A 20,309-nucleotide genomic window follows, 5' to 3' on the forward strand; every position below is an offset into this window, starting at 1 on the left:
TGATTAGCAAAAGAAGCAACCACAACATGAGGGGGAAACCTTTTAACACAGCACTGCCTGAGAGTAGTGGAGGAAGATTCAATCAAGACAATCAAAAGAGAATTAGATAATTTTTGGAACATTGGCAGGGCTATGGGGAAAAGCTTGTGGAATGGGAGTAGGTGAGTTCCTCTTGCTGAGAACTGGCACAGACATGACAGGCTGAATGGCCTCTTTTTGTGCTGCAACTGCTCTATGATATTGTGGTTCTATGAATGCAAAGATTTCCCTGCCCACTGCTGGTCTTTCCACAGCCCCCTCTTCCATCACGTATCCCACCCCAACCCCCTTTCAGTGCCCAGAAAATTGTACCAAAGGCCATAAAAGAGGAGACAGTATTGGTATTTCACAAAGTGGAAATCAAATGGCTGGAATGCCTTCCTCATTTGAGCATACCTTGCCATGATTGATAGTGTTTTCTTTCCCTAATTGGCTACATAAAGACCTACAGAATGCAGCTCACCAAGGCTCCTTCAACAGCATCTTCCTGAGGTGCAATCTCAACCACCTAGAAGAACAAAGGTAGCAGATACAAGAGAAGACCACCATCCACACTTCTAAAGCGCCCCGTTCCTTCAATGTTGCTGCGTAAAAATCCTGAAACTGACTCCCTAACAGCACTGTGGGTGTACTTACACCACATGGCCTGCACCATTCAAAAAGGTGGATCACCAGCACCGTTTCAATGATAAATAGGGGCGGGCAATACATTTTTTAAAAATCAGTCATTGTGTAATATGTATAGGGTTTCTCCTCCGGCCATCAATTTCTTGGAATAATAGAACAGCCAACCCATAACGAATGGTGTCAGTATTGATTTCTATCGACCTTTGCAGATCAGAAAAGAAAGGATTGGTGTTTATCATACACCTTTCAAATCTTGTCATAAGTCTTCCTCAGTATTCCAAGAAGTCACTGAAGCTCCTTTTTAATGTTGGTTCTGTCCATCGCTGTCCCAATTGTATTCCTGACAGGCCTATGGGTATCACATATCTCTCTGCAGGGTCTGTGTAAAAACTATTTTTTTGATTTGAAGTAAATTGGCAGAACAATTTTAAAAAATACATAGAAAACAGTTTCATAATGCCTTTTCATTTTCATTTGTTCTTGATCTACAACATTCAACATTAACATCGCTAATTCTCAAAAACTACTTTGCAATGAAGAAATCCTTCCAGATAAGCAGTACGGCATAATCAGCCATCAGTGGAACAATATGCTTATCTATAGGTAGTTAGGCAATCTTTTGACAGTTGAAAGTTTCACAAATAATTAAAAGGAAGTTCATGATCATGATAAAATACTTTAATACCTATTCTTTCATTAAATATATTCTTGCAATTTAATCAGATATGCCATGGTACTGTTAATGGAGGGCTTGAGGTTTTATTAGAAAGTGGGGTAATGTTAAGTCATATGACCAACGTCATTGGACATGATGCTGTGACCCCATTGTGCCCAGCTTGGATCCGGGCACAATGGGTGAATCGCGCGCGAGTCCCAAATCAGGTCCAGGGCGGGAGCAAAATCTCACGAGAATCATCTGACTTATTCCTCCAGGCACAATCTGGATCTTACCCACACTTGGCGACATCCAGATCTGCATACTTAATAATAGTAATCACGTATTGTCACAAAAATGACCCTTTCGGTTCATTTAAATACCTAGTCGCTGGATTCACCCGGCGCCTGGGGCTCACCGCCTGCGTCTGGGAGACCTTGTCAGGGCGCCATTTAGTACTGATCCACACAAATATGGGCCAGTCATTATGGCACCTTGGGGACCCCTAGGTGGTCAGAGGAATGGCAGGGTGGCACCCTGGCACTCCCCCAGCAACTATGCACCTTGGCACTGCCAGCCTGGCAAGTCTTTCTCTTTAATTTTTGTAAGTTCAGTAGTCTAGTTAAAAGGTTGATAAGGAAACCGTCTCAGCTGACTGAGTGACAGTTAACTGTCATTTACCTGAAGCCTGATCAGGGCCTCAAAATGTGTTGATGAGTATTAAAGTTTAACTGGTGTATTAGTCATCTCAGCTCACCTCAGCTCGAGTAAGAAAGGGACATATGGAAGTGCACGATCAGTGAGCTTTGCTCATGAGCAATGGGAGAGGACACATCTTGAGTGAGACACAGCCAGAGTGAGGGTGGGTATTGGGAATTTAGAGAACAGTGGGAATCCATTGCAGAGGGGTGCTTTTGCTTTCTACCTGTTATCCTCTTCAGGGCTGGTCTTGCCATGCTGCAGAAGTAAAGGCTACAAGAGTAAGTGCTGGTTGGTAAGCAGTGGATAAAGTTGGGGAAGTATAGAATAGAACAGTACAGCACAGAACAGGCCCTTCGGCCCTCGATGTTGTGCCGAGCAATGATCACCCTACCCAAACCCACGTATCCACCCTATACCCGTAACCCAACAACCCCCCCCTTAACCTTACTTTTTTTTTAGGACACTACGGGCAATTTAGCATGGCCAATCCACCTAACCCGCACATCTTTGGACTGTGGGAGGAAACCGGAACACCCAGAGGAAACCCACGCACACACGGGGAGGACGTGCAGACTCCGCACAGACAGTGAACCAGCCGGGAATCGAACCTGGGACCCTGGAGCTGTAAAGCATTTATGCTAACCACCATGCTACCGTGCTTCCCCTATTTTTCCTATTTCCTATTTTTATTACTTATAGTTTGTAGGGTCTTTTTCTGGTTTATCGTTTGTAACAATATTCTGTAGTATCGATATCAGGAAAGAAGGACGCGAGAGTACTTGATATTATCTGATATGAAGCAACTTGAAAAGGTTTAATTTAAAAGGGTACAGCATGGCAGGAGAACTCTAAACCTTAACATGCTCCTCATGCTTCATGTGGGAAGCCGGAACATTTCCAGTGCCCGGAGCCAGCATGTGTGTAGGAACTATCACCAGCCGCAGCTCCTGGAAGCCCGGCTTTCAGAACTGGTGTGGTGGCTGGGGATATTGTGGAGCACTGCATGTGGTCATACTGCAGGCTCAGACTCCACAGGCGTGAAGAGAATGGGTGGCCACCAGGCAGGGTAAGAGGACTAAGTAGGCAGTGCAGGTATCTCCTGTGGCCATTTCTCTGCAAAACAGATATGCTATTTTGGATACAGTTGAGGGGAATGACCTCTCAGGGAAAAGCAGCAGCAGCCAAATTCATTGCACCACTGTTGGCTCTGCTGCACAGGGGAGTAAAATGTGTGAGAATGAAATAGTTAGAGGAGATTCAATTTTAAAGGGAATAGATAGGTGTTTCTGCGGCCGAAAAGGATACTACAGGATGGTATGTTGCCTCGCTGGTGCTAGGGTCAAGGATGTCCTGGACGGTTGCAGGATGGTTGCAGGACATTCTGGAGTGGGAGGGTGAACACCCAATGGGCGTGGTCACATTGGTACAAATGACATAGGGAGAAGAAGCAATGAGGTTCTGAAAGCAAAGTATGGTGTGTTAGGAAGCAAGTTGAAAAGTAGGACCTCAAAGGTAGTGATCTCATGTAGTACCAGTGCTACATGCTAGTCAGGATATGGTATCAGAGGGAGGGGTTCAGATGGCAGCACAAAGAGCGGCCTGGGCACAAGTGGCAGGTGGCAGAGGTCATGAGTGCCATACGCCCCACTGCCATTACCAGCCAGCAGTGCCAAAAGACACTGCAAGATCTCCTCAGGGCAGCCAGGGTGAGTGGGCAGCACCGTGCCCCTGGCATCGATCCCCATTCCACACACCCGTAACTCCCCCCTGCACCCCAGCCTGGAGGGTGACCAAATCCCACCCGGAGATAGTCTGCTCAGACCCCACCCTGCACCATATGCCATCACCCATACTACAAGCCATTGCTGGGTCTGGGTGCTTTGTTCATAAAGGCTACCAGCTTCCCACTCCGCTGTACCGCACACATCTGACTGCCTCACATCTGCCGTCCCCCCACCCCCAGGAAAAGGCGGCGCATAATCACAGGAAGAGAGAAGACTGGAGGGGGACCTCATGCTCAATGGGCTAGACAGCTGGTTTGTGGTGCAGAACAAAGCCAGCAGCACGGGTTCAATTCCCGTACCAGCTGAGAATTATGAATTCTCCCTCTGTGTACCCGAACAGGTGCCAGAATATGGAGACTAGGGGATTTTCACAGTAACTTAATTGCAGTGTTAATGTAAGCCTACTTATGACAATAAAGGATATTTATTTATTTTTTGAAACACGTAGGATTCTTGATGGTTTGACAGGGTAAATGCTGAGAGGATGTTTTCCCTCTTGGGAGATGCTAGGACCAGAGGGCCAAGTCTCAGAATAAAAGGGTGCCAATTTAAGACTGAGATGTGGAGGAATTTCTTCTCTCAGAGGGTTAGAGTCTTTGGGACTCTTTGTCACAGTGAGCTGCAGGGACAAAGACCTTGTGTACATTTCAGGCTGATATAGATAGATTCTAGATCAATAAGGGAATCAAGGGTTATGGGATAAAAGCAGGAAAGTGGATGTGAGGAATCTTGGATCAGCCATGATCCTATTGAATGGCAGAGCAGTCTTGATGGCCTGGACAGCCTCCTCCTGTTCCTGTTTCTTATGGCCTTATAGCCTTGAATCATTGGGAGTTGCTGGGACCTGGTTGTATTACGGTGAGCTGACTATCTCCCCCCTATGGGGTCAAGCACATCAGGGTAATTAGTGCCTTTAGAACTCGCAGGCCCCAATTTGCGATGTCTACCAATTTGTTAACAACTCCACCATCCCGTCCTCAAGGAGTCCCAAAGACTCTCAAAATGGGTCCTTCTCTGGCTGGTGAACTATAACTAGCGGGGTGTTGCAGGGTTCAGTCCTCACACCTCAGCTGTTTACAATTTATATAAATGATCTGTAATCAGGGACTGAGTGTAATGTAGCAAAATTTTTAGATGATACTAAAATAGGTGGGAAAGCAGGTAGTGAAGAGGAGATAAAGATTTTACAGACAGATATAGATAGGCTAGGAGATTGGGCCAAAGTGTGGGCCAAAATTGGGGTTTAATGGAGATAAGTGTGAGGTTATCCATTTTGGCCAAAAAAAAGAAAGATAAATTATTATCTAAATGATTCAAGATGCTTCTGGGCAGAGGGATCTGGGTGTCTTTATTCATGTATCGCAGAAAGTCAGTGTGCATCTCAACAATCTGTCACACACCAGAGATTCAAATTTAATTCCTGGGTTAGAACCCCAGGCGAATTGAATTGATTGTGACTTACATTGCTAAACTGAAGCAATTATCGGAGTATTGTGATTTTGGAGCCATCCTAAATGACATGTTATGGGTTAGGTTAGTCTGTGGTGTGAACAACAATGTTATTCAATGCACATTATACTGAAAAATATTGTACACAAGAGCTGCAGAGTGCACAAAATGGTGCCATTCTCTAGTTAGGGCAGGAATCTGCAGCCAGCCGTGGCACTAAAACTGCCAAAGCAACTGCAAAGCAGGAAACAATTTAGTTACCAAAAAAGAAAAAGGTACAGAATAGGCAATCAGGCAGTAATGCTTAAAGTGGAGCGTTAACAATGTGGAGGTAACCATACTCCTGTATCATATCGGTTTATGGAGGCTGAGTGTTTTTATTGTCACAAAAGCGAACATTTGATAAGGTGTGCAGAGGTAAGTCAAGATCACCAAGTAATCAATCAACCAAGATGTTACAAGTGTACAATGTTGAAGAGTCTAGCACCAGTCATACTGGTATTCACTCTCTGTTTAATCTAAAAATAGATGCGTTAAACCATGTTACTTTAACACTCCAGTTAAATGGGAAGCCTCTTAAGGTGGAAGTGGATACAGGGGCACCAGCCACTGTGATGGGCAAGCATAGATTTCAGTTCCTAAGAGAGGGAGTACAAACTTTGAAATTGAAGAGCACTTCTGTCAAGTTGAAGACTTATAATACAGGAGAAGCAATAGAAATAAAAGGCACCACAATGGTACCTGGAAGTTATGAAAAGCACCTCCCAGTGATAATAGCCTTCTCGTCTGCGATTGACTTAAAGAAATCAAGTTGAATTGTGCTGACATTTTGGGAAGGGGGACTGCTTAAACGTATATGAAAATACGAGTGTCTTCTGTGAGAATTAGGCAAAATCAAAGGGCTAGAAGATAAGATGATTCATGTGGATCCAGAGGCGACTCCCCGATTCTTTAGGGCAAGACCAGTTCCATATGCCTTACAAGAGGAAATGGACAGTTAAGGGCCATGGAGAATGGGGAGGAAAGTGGAGTTGAGGTTGAGATAATCAGCCATGATTGTATTAAATGGCAGAGAAAGCTCAAGGGGCTGAATTTCCTACTCCTGCTCCTAGTGTTGTGATCTCTGTATATGTTAATACATGATTAGTTAATGTGCAGTCAGTACAGTCAGATGGTCAGTAGATGGCAACACTAACAGGAACTATATAAGGAGTTTCCCCGCTCTTTCTTAGTGTTTTTGTGTGTATTGCAGCTAAAGGATAGAAGTGACCAACCCTGAGTGGTGTGTATTATATTACTTGTTAATTTAATCTAATCTTAGTTAATTATATTACTAGTCAAAATATTAAAGTAAAAGAACTTACAAGTATATTATTTTGTTACTCAATAAATAATTTGTCATCAACTGGAAGACTTCAACTGTTTATCATTGAGTTAAATACAATTCGACAAGACAAATAAGTAATATATATATTACATCTCTGAAATGGAACACCTAGTTCTTATGTTCTTATGTTTTCTCAACAGGTTGGAAGAACTAGGCATTATCCAGCCAGTTCAGTTCTCGGAATGGGCAGCACCTATATGTCCCATATTGAAACCGGACAAGCCATTCACATTTGTGGCAATTATTAGCTAACAGTTAATCAGGCCGCCAAGCTGGATGAATATTCAATCTTGAGAATTGAAAACCTGTATGCAAAGGTGGCAGGCAGGAGGTCAATGTTACACAAAGCTGGATATGAGTCACGCATACCAGCAACTCAAATTACCGTGGCAGCACGGTGATTAGCACAATAGCTTCACAGCTCCAGGGTCCCAGGTTCAATTCCCGGCTTGGGTCACTGTCTGTGCAGAGTCTGCACGTTCTCCCTGTGTTTGTGTGGGTTTCCTCCGGGTGCTCCGGTTTCCTCCCACAGTCCAAAGATGTGCAGGCTAGGTGGATTGGCCATGCTAAATTGCCCCTAGTGTTGGGTGGGGTTGCTGGGTTATGGGGATAGGGTGGAGGTGTGCGGTTGGGTAGGGTGCTCTTTCCAAGAGCCGGTGCAGACTCGATGGGCCGAATGGCCTCCTTCTGCACTGTAAATTCTATGAAATTATATAAAGCTTCTCGGGGACATGTCATGGTAAACACACACAACGGCCTATTCCAATATACGCGCCTGCATTTTAGCGTGACTTCAGCATGCACAGTCTTCCAAAGGACAATGGAGAGGGCTGTAGTATACCTTGATGCTGTCCTTAGAACTGGATTGGCAGAGGGCAAGCATCTAGCAAACTTAGAAGAGGTGTTAAAGAAGCTTCAGGAGGCTAGAGTTTGCCTCAAGAAAGAGAAGTGCACTTGATTCAGTGATTGATTGATATTTATTGTCACATATACCGAAGTACAGTGAAAAGTATTTTTCTGTGGCCAAGGGATTGTGCACAGTACGTACATAGTAGACAAAAGAATAATTGACAGAGTACATTGACAAATGGTACATCAACAAATAGTGATTGGTTACAGTGCGGAACAAGGGCTAAACAAGAGCAGCAGAGGGCATTGTAAATAGTGTTCTTACAGGAACAGATCAGTCCGAGGGAGAGTCCTTGAGGAGTCTAGTAGCTGTGGGGAAGAAGTTGTTCCCATATCTGGATGCGCGGTCCACAGATCTCTGTATCTCCTGCCTGATGGAAGAGTCTAGGAGATGGCAATGCCTGGGTGTGAGGGGTCTCTGACAATGCTGCCTGCCTTCCTGAGGCAGAGGTGTAGACAGACAGCGGGAGATGTAGACAGGTGCAGACACCATTCAAACCAAACCACGGAGGTGACCTACTTGGCGCACCATGTGGATGCAAATAATTACCCCATGGAAAATAAGGTCAGTGATAAAGGAGACACCTGCCGCTGCAAACACAGCTGAACTCAAATTGTTTTTGGGGATGGTAAGCTACTATGGAATTTTTAAACCGAACTTATCGATGGCATTGGCCTCCTTGAATATTCTGCAAAAGAAACACCATTGTTCGTCTTGGCTTGCTCTCTAAGAGGAAGCTACCTACAGAGTAAAGCAATTGTTGCATTCCTCAAACTAGTTAGTCCACTTCGACCCATCGTAAAAACTGATATTGACCTGAGACGCCTCTCTATATGATGTTGTTGTGGTATTGCCCCATAAAATGGAGGACAGCTCTGAAAGAACAATAGGATATAAGACAAGAACCCTCTCATAGACTGAAAAAGGCTTTTCACAAATAGAGAAGGAAGGACTGTCAATAGTCTTTGGTATCAATAAATTCCACCAGTACTTACATGGTAGATACTTTACCATAATTTCTGGCCACAAAGCACTCTTGGATCTCTTAAAAGAGGACAAGGATATCCCGCCGATCGCCTCGGCAAGAATTCAACAATGGGCTTTAATTCTGTCCGCCTATGAATATACTTTCAAGCACCAACCTGGAACAAGCATAGCGAACGAGGATTCTCTTAGCCGCCTACCCTTGCAAGAAAGTATCATGTGTACTCTAGTACCATAAAAAATCATCGTGGCATTTAATTTTTTAGACACAATACCAGTCTTGGCAAAGCAGATCTGGAACTGGACCAATCAAAATCCACTTCTGTCCAATGTGAGACACAAAATACTGATAGGATGGGTAACTGAGTCAGTTTCTGAGGAAATGAAACTATTCTTTACCTGCAAGAATTAAGTGAGTTGTCAGATAGCATCATACTCTCGGGAGCAAGAGTAATCATTTCTGTACCAGACGGAGAGCGGCTCCTAACTGAATTACACAGCACTCCTCCTGGCATCTCTAAGATGAAGATGCTTGCCAGGAGCTCGGTGTGGTGGTCTGGTCTTGATGCTGAAATCAAGAATCTAGGCAAGCACTGTCAACAATGCCAACTGTAACACAGGTTTCTTGCTGCAGCCCCACTACATCCTTGGGAATCTTCTGGCTGGCCATGGGTACAAATGAATGAAATGAAAAATGCTTATTGTCACAAGTAGGCTTCAAATTAAGTTACTGTGAAAAACCCCCAGTCGCCACATTTTGGTGCTGGTTCGGGGAGGCTGTTATGGGAATTGAACCGTGCTGCTGGCCTGTCTTGGTCTGCTTTCAAAGCCAGCAATTTAGCCCTGTGCTAAACCAGCCCCTTGTCCATATCAATTAACTTTTTTTGAAAATATTTTTATTTGCTTTTTAATATTTTATACATAAAAACAAAACAGCACAAAGCAAAAATAATAACAAAGAACCCCCCCCCCCCCCACTCTGCTAACCAATACATATATGACTCAAAAAATAACCAACTGTTCCTGTCCACCTCCCAACCCCCCCCCCCCCCCCACCCAGCAAACCCCCCCCCCCCCAGCAACCCCCCCACCCCCAACCCCCCCCCCCCCCCCCCCCCCCAGCAACTACTTTAGCAGCTGACGATGACCAACTCTTTAAGGTGAAGAAAAAACAGACCCCATCTCTTATGGAACCCCCAAATTGCTCCCTTCAAAGTGAACTTAATCTTCTCAAGATACAGAAACTCCCATCAGGTCACCCAACCACTTTGAGGAACAAGGAGGAGAAGCTGACCTACACCCCAACAGGACCCGCTTGCAAGCAATCAGCAAGGCGAAGAGTAAAACAACTGCTCCCGCCCCCGTCTGCACCACCGGCAAGTCTGACACACCAAATGTGGCCCCCAGGGGACTGGGCTCCAAGTGCAAGATCGGCAACATGGTGCTGAAGAAATCCCCCCAAAAACTTCTCCAACTTCAGACAGGTTTAGAGCATATGCACATGGTTGGCAGGGCCCTTCCCACAGTGCTTGCAAGTGCTTTCCACACTCTCAAGCAAATGGCTCAATCTTGACCTCGTCAGATGAGCCCTGTGCACCAACTTTAATTGAATTAACCCGAGTCTCCCAAACAAGGTTGAGGCATTCACCCTCTGCAATACCTCACACCACAACCCTTCCTCCAGCACCACCCCAGCTCCTCCTCCCACTTGGCCTTAACCCTTTCCAACAAAGCCATATCCTCTTCCAGAATCCTCTCATAAATATCCATATTGATTATGTTGGTCCATTTCTGGGCACAATATTTTTACTTGTGATTGATGCACACTCTAAATGGATGGACATTTTTGAGGTAAAGTCACCCTCGTCTCATGTTAACATCTAAAGTTTGCGCCAATGCTTTTCAACTCATGGATTACCTGAAGTCATGATATCAGACAGTGGAACTGTGCTGAGTTTCAAAACATCACCGCTCTCAACGATATTAAACATGTTAGAACTGCACCTTTTCACCCAGCATCAAAGGGACCAGCTGAGAGAGCTGTCCAAACTTTCAAGTCTTCCTGAAAGAAACTGTCAGGAGGAACTTGGAGACCAAAATCTCATGATACCTCCTTCGCTATCGTACTACTCCACATGCAACAATGGGACTTCCACCAGCAGAACTGTTAATGAAAGGGGGTCTCAGAACGAGACTGACTGAGCCTCGTGTTTCCAAATTTGCCTGGGAGGGTATACGCCAGCCAAAGTAATCAGAAAGCAAGCCATGATTCACAAGTGCAGCATGATCATGAGAAACCTCGGTAACGGATCAAGTTGGATCCCGAGAATTATTGTCTCTAAAACCACACCCCTTTCATTACAAATGGATTTACAGGAATGGATCGTTCATAATCATGTGGAACACGTGAGGAGTAGAAAGACACAGCGCCAGGAAACTGGGTTCAATTCCGGCCTCGGGTGTCTCTGTGGAGTTTGCACTTTCTCCTCTTGTCTGTGTGGGTTTCTTCCAGATGCTCTGGTTTCCTCCCACAGTCCAAAGGTGTGTAGGTTAGGTGGATTGCCATGCAAAAAAACAATCTCTCCCTCAATGCCAGCAAAACTAAAGAGCTGGTCATCGACTTCAGGAAGCAAAGTACTGTACACACCCCTGTCAGCATCAACGGGGCCGAGGTGGAGATGGTTAGCAATTTCAAATTCCTAGGGGTTCACATCACCAAAAATCTGTCCTGGTCCACTCACGTCGACGCTATCACCAAGAAAGCACAACAGTGCCTATACTTCCTCAGGACACTAAGGAAATTTGGCATGTCCACATTAACCCTTACCAACTTTTACAGATGCACTATAGAAAGCATCCTATCGGGCTGCATCACAGCCTGGTATGGCAACTGCTCGGCCCAGGGTCGCAAGGAACTTCAGAGAGTTGTGAATACCTCCCAGTCCATCACACGAACCTGCCTCCCATCCATGAACTGCAACTACACCTCCCATTGCCGGGGGAAAGCGGGCAGCATAATCAAGGATCCCTCCCACCCGGCTTACTTACTTTTCCAACTTCTTCCATCGGGCAGGAGATACAGAAGTCTGAGAACACGCACGAACAGACTCAAAAACATCTTCTTCCCCACTGTCACCAGACTCCTAAATGACCCTCTTATTGACTGACATCATTAACACTACACCCTGTATGCTTCATCCGATGCCAATGGTTATGTAGTTACATTGTATATCTTGTGTTGTCCTATTATGTATTTTCTTGTATTTTCTTGAATTTTGTTTAATTCCCTTTTCTTCCATGTACTGAATGATCTGTTGAGCTGCTTGCAGAAAAATACTTTTCACTGTCCCTCTTTACACGTGACAATAAACAAATCCAATCCAATCCAATCCAATTAGCTCTTAGTGTCCATAGGTTAAGTGGAGTCATGGGGATAGGGCGGGCGATCGGGCATAGGCAGGGTGCTCTTTCTGAGGGTCGGTGTAGACTCGATGGGCCTAATGGCCTCCTCCTGCACTGGAGGGATTCTATGATTCTATGAAAGACACTCCAGCAGTCTGTGTGGCCATCAAGTAGTGTTTTCAAATCTGTAATCAACCAAGTACCTAATCAATCTATTATCGAAATAACTAATGTCTGCATGGAAGCAAAATGAGATGAATCGCCTGTGCCAGGAGAGATACCCATTTTTGTTAACGTTGATCCTGCGAAAGCATCTCAGACAACAGAATTATTATTTTTTTTTAAGTTTAGAGTGACCAATTCATTTTTTTCCAATTAAGGGGCAATTTAGCTTGTTCAATCCACCTACCTTGCACATCTTTGGGTTGTGGGGGCAAAACCCACGCAAACACGGAGAGAATGTTCAAACTCCACACGGACAGTGACCCAGAGCCGGGATTGAACCTGGGACCTCAGCACCGTGAGACTGCAGTGCTACCACTGTGCCACCATGCTGCCCAAGACAACAGAATTATGGCCACTCTACAGAAAAGATTTGATTTATAATTGTCCAACTCATGTATATAATGTTTAGTTAATATTTAGGACTGGGTGAATTAGTTATTGAAGATTGTATACAGGATTTAAAGGATGAAGGATGTGGTGATTATCCTTTCAGGGGCAACACAGCAGAGTACGGGTCACACAGACAAAATGAACTCAGAGTGTGGAATCACCCCAGGGAGAGAGGCTCATCAGCAGAGACTTTCTGGGAGAAAGTTACAGTCCATGCAACTGCTCTGTAATTCATATTAATAAGTGCCTTTTGTGTTCATTAACTGAGTCTGTAAAAATGCATCTTTACATGGTAGGTACATCCAATGTGCTGTTAGAGAGGCAGCGACGATAAATGAACAGCAATACATTTCCAACTCAGGATGCTGGATGTTTTGGAGGGGAACCTCAAGGTGGTGGTGTTCCCCTGTACCTGTCTGTGTCCTTCTAGATTGTAATGGTTGTGGGTTTGGAAGTTGCTGTCTAAGTAGCCTTGGTGAGTTCCTGCTGTGCATCGTGTAGATGGTACACACTGCTGTCATTGTGTGAGAGTGGTGGAGGGAGTGAATATTTGTGGATGGGGTGCCAATCAAGTGGGCTGCTTTGTCCTGGATGGTATCAAACATGTTGAGTGTTGCTGGAGCTGCACTCGTCCAGGCAAGTGTAGAGTATTCCATCTCCCTTTGAAATGGCGGACAGGCATTTGGGGATCAGGAGGTGAGTTACTCAATGTTAATTCCCAGCCACTGACCCGCTCTCATAGCCACAGTATGAATATGGCTAGTCCAGTTCAATTTCTGATCAATGGTAACCCTCAGGATGTTGATATTTGTGTTTTTCTTGGCGTCTGCACCTACAGGAATGCTTTTCTGGTAAAACATGCAATCAAACCATAAGAAAAGAAAACAACTTCAACAACTGATTCTTCAGCAGCTTAGAAAATTGTGTTGATTTTCCTCTACCTTTCGTTCCTATTTCTCTCGCGTACCAAGAGAAGAGCTCATCAAATCGCCTGCTTACCCTTCGATTTCAAAATAAAGAGAAGTTGAACTGACATCCTCGAAGGTGGTCAAGTATTTTTAGAAGTCAAACTTTTACTGCCATCTAATGGAAAAACCAAGAACTGTACTCAATAATTCAAAAACAAAGTTCTGCAAACACACACATTCTTGTTCATCTGATTTATTATGTCACTCGTGCATGAAAATGAAAAAAATGAAAACTGCTTATTGTCACGAGTAGGCTTCAATGAAGTTACTGTGAAAAGCCCCTAGTCGCTACATTCCGGCGCCTGTTCGGGGAGGCTGGTACGGGAATCGAACCGTGCTGCTGGCCTGCTTGGTCTGCTTTAAACGCCAGCGATTTAGCTTAGTGAGCTAAACCAGCCCCTAAAGTAAATTCGTAGTCGGCAGGATTTGAACCTGCGCAGGGAGATCCCAATGGATTTCTAGTCCATCGCCTTAACCACTCGGCCACGACTACACATGGGTTGGATTGCATGGATTGCTTGATGAAGTTTGTATCACAGTTTCTTCTTTAAAAAGAAGAAATGGGCAGCATGGTGGCATAATGGTGAGTACTGCTGCCTCACAGTAGCAGGGACCCGGGTTCAATTCCGACTTTGGTGACTGTTTGGAGTTTGCACGTTCTCCCCGTGGGTTTCCTCCGGGTGCTCAGATTTCCTCCCACAGTCCAAAGATGTGCAGGTTAGGTGGATCGACCATGCTAACTTGCCCCTTAGTGTCCAAAGATGTGCACCTATTAAAACCAAAGCATTTTTTAATCAGATCTGAGAGGTGACGTTATGCCCAAAATGAATAATTAGTTGTATTAAAATGTTTACATCAAAGATACTTGTTAACTATCAAAGTGAAACAAGCTCAATTACAATAAAGTCGTTAAAACTTAATAACTCTTCGAAAGAGAATATAAATCCAAAGAAAGGGGACAGCCAGCAGAGCCAGCTCTCACAGCTCGGTACATGGGAAGGATAGAACACAGCAACCGATTTCACCACCGAATACATCTCAAGAAGACCAGGTTTTAAAGAAGATTGATTGTCAAGGTGGGCCTGAAGGTCCCTTCAACCAACAGGAAGGATCCAGAAGCAATATCTTTCTATCTTCTTACCTTTCTGTTAAGAAAGTGTTTACAGCTTTAAAAAAATTATAATAATAAAATAACTTAAAAGTTTTAACCTAACAGTGGTTATTAGCCTACTTTACTTACTTAACAACACAGGACCCAGGACATCGATGCTACTAAGGGATAAGTAGGTAAAATTCTTCGGTGAAGGTATGGGTTATACCGGGGGATAACTTGAAAATATAGTTTGACCTGAATAGCACCCACCGAAGCCTGCATCGGAGTCAGGGAGTGAGAATCCCTGTTCACCATTTAGAATATCGACCCTTTTTGGTATAGGGGGAATTCTAAGAATAGCGGTTAGTTTTAACTTCAGAGGTAGCTCTGCCTGCAAGTCGGGATATAAGAACCCGTGCTGCCCGGCAGTCGGCCTTTCTTCTTTATGTCTGCTGCCAGGCACACATCTTGTGCATTAAAGCCTTTCGTTTGGATCACATCTTTGTCTCGTGTCCATTGATGGTGCATCAGGAACACTTCAGCAGTCAAGGACATTCAACCTCCGATAAACATTCTCCAAGGCAGCTTTCAAGACACACGACAACGCCGAATCACCGAGCAGAACCTGGTAGCCAAGTGCCGCATGCATGAGGACGGCCTCATCCGTGATCTTGGGTTTATGTCACAATACGTGTAACCGCCACCTCACTGCTCGGGTTTGCAGAATCCTACTAACAGTCCTGGCTTGAGACAATTCTTAGATTATCATAGAATTTACAGTGCAGAAGGAGGCCATTCAGCCCATCAAGTCTGCACCGGCTCTTGGAAAGAGCACCCTACCCAAGGTCAACACCTCCACCCTATCCCCATAACCCAGTAACCCCACCCAACACTAAGGGCAATTTTGGACACTATAGGCAATTTATCATGGCCAATCCACTTACCCTGCACATCTTTGGACTGTGGGAGGAAACTGGAGCATCCGGAGGAAACCCACGCACACATGAGGAGGATGTGCAGACTCCGCACAGACAGTGACCCAAGCCGGAATCGAACCTGGGACCCTGGAGCTGTGAAGCATTTTTGCTAACCACAATGCTACCATGCTGCCCTATTCACAACTTTATTACCTGTGATTGTCACTCACTCCACTCACATTGGCCGGGATTCTCCCCTACCCGGCAGGGCGGGGGTTCCCGGCATAGTGGAGTGGCGCCAACCACTCCGGCGTCGGGCCTCCCCAAAGGTGCGGAGAATTCCGCACCATTGGGAGCTAGGTCCGCGCCGGAGTCGTTGGCGCCACGCCGACTGGCGCCAAAACTGGCTCCAACGGCCTTTGACGCACGCCGATCGGCGTCGGGGCTGGCCAAAAGGCCTTTGCCGGTTCGCGCATGCGCCGGTGCATCAGCTGCTGCTGATGTCACCACCGGCGCATGCAGCGTAGGGGGGTTCTCTTCCGCCTCCGCCATGGTGGAGGCCGTAGCGGCGGCGGAGGAAAAAGAGTGCCCCCATGGCACTGGCCCGCCCGGTGGGCCCCGATCGCGGGCCTGGCCACCGTGGGGGGGGGGGGGGGGGGGAGGGCCGGGGGCCCGCTCGCGCCGCCAATCCCGACGCCACCAGAGGTGGTTCAAATCACGGTGGCAGGAGAGGCCTCTCAGCGGCGGGACTTCGACCCATCGCAGGCCGGAGAATCGCCACAGGGGGCTCGCTGATCGGCGCGGCGCGATTCCTGCCCCGCCAATTCACGTGTGCCGAGAATTCTGGCCACGGTGGGGGCGGGATTTTGGCCGGCCCCGGGCGATTCTCCGACCCTGCGGGGTTCAGAGAAATTTCGCCCATTGTTTGTACCTGTGAAGAGTCGTTTACCTGTAAAGACTCACATTCCAACCATTCGTCACATTCCAATCTGTAATTATTTTGCATTGGTATCTCTCCTATATAAGCTTGTGATTTCAAATAAACCTATTAGACTTTAACCTGATGTTGTGAACCTTCTTAAAGAGCAATGTAGATCCTCTAAAAGCTGAAAATGAGATATTGTCATGAATAATGGAAAAATGGCAAACATGTTGAACAATTAATTTGCCTCAGTATTTACAGTTGAAAAGGAGGATAACTTGCCAGAAGTCCTAAAAAATTTACAGTTAATAGAGGACAAGGACTTAATACACTTAACAAAAGTATAGCATCAGAAGCTAGGAAACTGTGGGGCTGGGTCAGGGAGCGTGTAGCGTGTCGCGGAATGCCATTTTCTGGGGGACACTAGTACTGTCGACTGATATCTGGCCATGTCGCTGGAGGCAATGATCTCTTGCATCTTGGTGTCGGGGTCCCCAGGGACGATGCCCCAGACCTCCATGCATCGGGGCGATTTGGCTGGAAGGTGACTCCTCATTGTCAAGTTGCTTCCGCATTGTCTGCTCTCGCCTCTGTATCTGACACAAAGCCAGTCCGGTCTGTCATACCACTGCCGTGGGAGTCCACTGGGCACCGACCCCGAAGTTGTGAACGTCCTCTGGTTTGAAATTCCTGGCATGAGTCCACCTGTCCTGGCCTCTGCTGTTCCTGACTCTGTCATACTTTCCAGCCAATATCAGGGAACATGAAGCTGAGGCAGGCCAGAGTCACCGGCCCATCAATGGTTCTGCCGATGCTACGCTGGATGCAGCATGCGGCATGGTCCAATAACAGGACACAAATCTAGCTAGCCTCATTTCCATGGATCCCGTGGTCTGCTTCTTCAGACCCCATTTGAAGGTCTTCGCCGCCTGCTCGGCTAGCCTGTTTGAGGAGTGCATCGGGGACCGGACAGGCCGTGAGTACTTACCCTAGGCCTCAGGGTCCACATGTATTTTGGTCACAGCTCTCTTAATTGTGCCCAGCCATCCTGGAAATCTTCAGGGTACTCCCCTCATTACTTTGTAAAGTCCACCAGTGGCAATCCGGAAGATCCGTTGCCAGTCCAACCAGATGTGGTGCAGCCAGTCGTGGCCCAGCAGACTTGGTCCGGGGCTCTTCACAGAACGCCACCCATAAGTCACCAGGTCACCATCATACCCACTATGACCAGGCATTCCCCTGAAGAGGTTGCAAGCCTCGCCTCGATGTCCCACAAACTCAACCATTGAACTCCAGTTCTGATTCTTTCGAAAGGCGAACTCCCAATAACCCCCATGACCAAATCCATCTCCAGTGGGTGGCCGTTCACCTGGATGATAATCCAAATGGGGACAATTCAATTGCGTACACTCCTAGTCACCTGGTTATACTAAATGGAGGGTCCGGGCTCTGAGCTACGGTCTCCCTCGGGCAGGTCGGTGAGTTTTCTGGCTGACCTGCAGCTTCCTATCTCTATGATTGCACCGGCCACAAGTGCCGCATCACCTTAGATCGCCCTCCATTGATTCCGGGGAGTCTTCCCGCCTGGCTGTAGCAGCCCTTGACCAATGTGCCTATCCCGGCGATCCTCCGGCCAGGGCAGGACTCCGGGGATCCCAGTCCTAGAGTGGCGCTGCGAGCCAGAATGGGAGCAGCCTGCACTGTCTACCTTCATCAGTGACAACCCTTGGAGTTCCCGAACTCCCTTCTTGGCACTTTCCCGTGAGAGGGAGACCTCAATGGCCTTTTTTAGGCCCAGCAATTTCCTCTGGGTCACCATATTGTTTACTCCACATACAAGATAGTTCCCTAGCGTCTCAGGTAGGGATGGCCCATAATCGCAAAGCTCTGTCAATCTTTGTAATCTTGTCTAAAACTCAGTAACGGAATCCCCTGTAGTCCTCTCAGCTATATTAAATCATAACCTCTGTATGATGACCGAAGACTTGAGGGTCATAGTGGTTTGCCACAATGCCACCAGCTCTTTGAATATCTTGGAGTCAGGGACCATGGGGTACATCAGTCTCCTTATGACACTGAAAGTGGGGGCCCCACAGTCGGAAGAATTACTGTCTGATGATCATCCCGAACGATAGCGTTTGCCTTAAAGAAATAGTGCATACACTACACCTACTGAGTCGAGTCCTCCACACCGCATCCAAAATATTGAGTTTGCCAAAAGAGCAAACCTTATTCCTTTGCGAAGTGAGGTGGCTGTGCTCCAAACGGTTAGCAGTACTGACCGTAGTTCCACTCGTCACAAATTTAGTGGTCACAGAGGAACTAAAACAAATGGTTTATTGCCAAAGTAAAGTACAGGGTCAGTCCCAGCGGGGACTACTCTGCAGCTCAGCTCCTACCTGGGCTGGTTTTTAATGTCCCAAGTTAACTATCCTCCTGATGGGCCTCCGCCCCTCAGTGGGGGAGCTCATACTCCACGAGGATCACGGGAAGATTAATCGACTCGTCACTATGGGTCTTGTGGGAATTATAAGAGATATTAAAGGATATGCGCCAAAAACAGGTATATGGAGTTAGACTACAAATCGGTAGTGATCTCATTGAATGGCGGGACAGCCTCAAGGGGCTGAATGGCCTACTCCAGTTCCTATGTCCCTAATTCAGCAGGATTGAATCTTCTTATTCACAGTAACTTCATTGCAGTGTTAATGTATGCCTACTTGTGACAATAATAGATTATTCTTATTCTTATTTATAAGCTATGCAGCTCTCTATCTCTCTCTCTATCTCTACCATTACTGAAATTCTAGTTCTAGCACCCAACCTGGAAATGTTGCTCTCTTTTAGACAAGGACAGATGTGAAATGACAATTTTATAAATTGGCTGTTCAATTTTCCTCAATTTGCCATTCTCATTTTAAGTGGACCAATACTCCCTTCCGCCCTTTGTTTCCTGCATTTATTTTTTGAAAAGCTTTTGTTTTTGTTATGTGAGATACAGCAGTCACATTCATTTAATCCTTTGGCTTCTTTTGTAAATTTTTTCACCTGTTTTCACCTCATCCTGATTCTGGGTCCTTTATACATTTTGAAAACCTTCTGCTTGTCAATGGTTTCCCCCTTCATAGAATCATAGAACTTACCGTGCAGAAGGAGGCCATTCAGCCCATCGAGTCTGTACCGGCCCTTGGAAAGAGCCCATATCTCCACCCTATCCCCGTAACCCAGTAACCCCACCAACCTTTTTGGATACTAAGGGGCAATTTATCATGGCCAATCCACCTAACCTGCACATCTATGGACTGTGGGAAGAAACCGGAGCACCCGGACGAAACCCACGCAGACACAGGGAGAAAGTGCAAACTCCACACAGACACCCGAGGCCGGAATTGAACCCGGGACCCTGGGGTTGTGAGGCAGCAGTGCTAACCACTGTGCCGCGGTATCACAGGGGAATGCATAGGTAGGGGAATGCATAGGAAGTGCTCTTTATTGAAAATAATTTTCCATTTTTTAGAAGAAGATAATGAAGATAATAAGATCATCTTAAATTTCCCTTTTTTTGTTAAAACTTCTATTTTCTTGCAGATACTAAATGCTCAAGTAGATACTGTCGCTCAGATGAGTCATTCACTTAGTGGGAACAGCTTAGAGTGGCTCCTCCGAAAACAGCTGAATGGGAAGGAAGGTGAAATATGTGACTTTGGACAGCTGAAAGCGACTCTAGAGTGACAACAGGAGACTATGCTACAAGCTGGCAGTGCTAATTATTTTCCCCTTTTCAGGAGATTGACATCCCTGAATCTCTTAATCTATTTTGACTTGGGCAGAATTTATTTGACTCATTGTTTCCTT

The 20,309-nt window shown here is 46.1% G+C and overlaps 1 non-coding gene across 1 annotated transcript; it reads right to left on the bottom strand.

The window, feature by feature from the left end:
• Positions 1 to 13,933: 13,933 nt before the first annotated feature.
• Positions 13,934 to 14,015, bottom strand: trnas-aga. The gene has a single exon. It is a non-coding gene; the product is annotated as a tRNA-Ser (tRNA).
• Between the last annotated feature and the right edge of the window lie 6,294 nt (positions 14,016 to 20,309).

This window comes from Scyliorhinus canicula, chromosome 3, assembly GCF_902713615.1.
Source record: "Scyliorhinus canicula chromosome 3, sScyCan1.1, whole genome shotgun sequence".
NCBI classification, from domain to species: domain Eukaryota; kingdom Metazoa; phylum Chordata; class Chondrichthyes; order Carcharhiniformes; family Scyliorhinidae; genus Scyliorhinus; species Scyliorhinus canicula.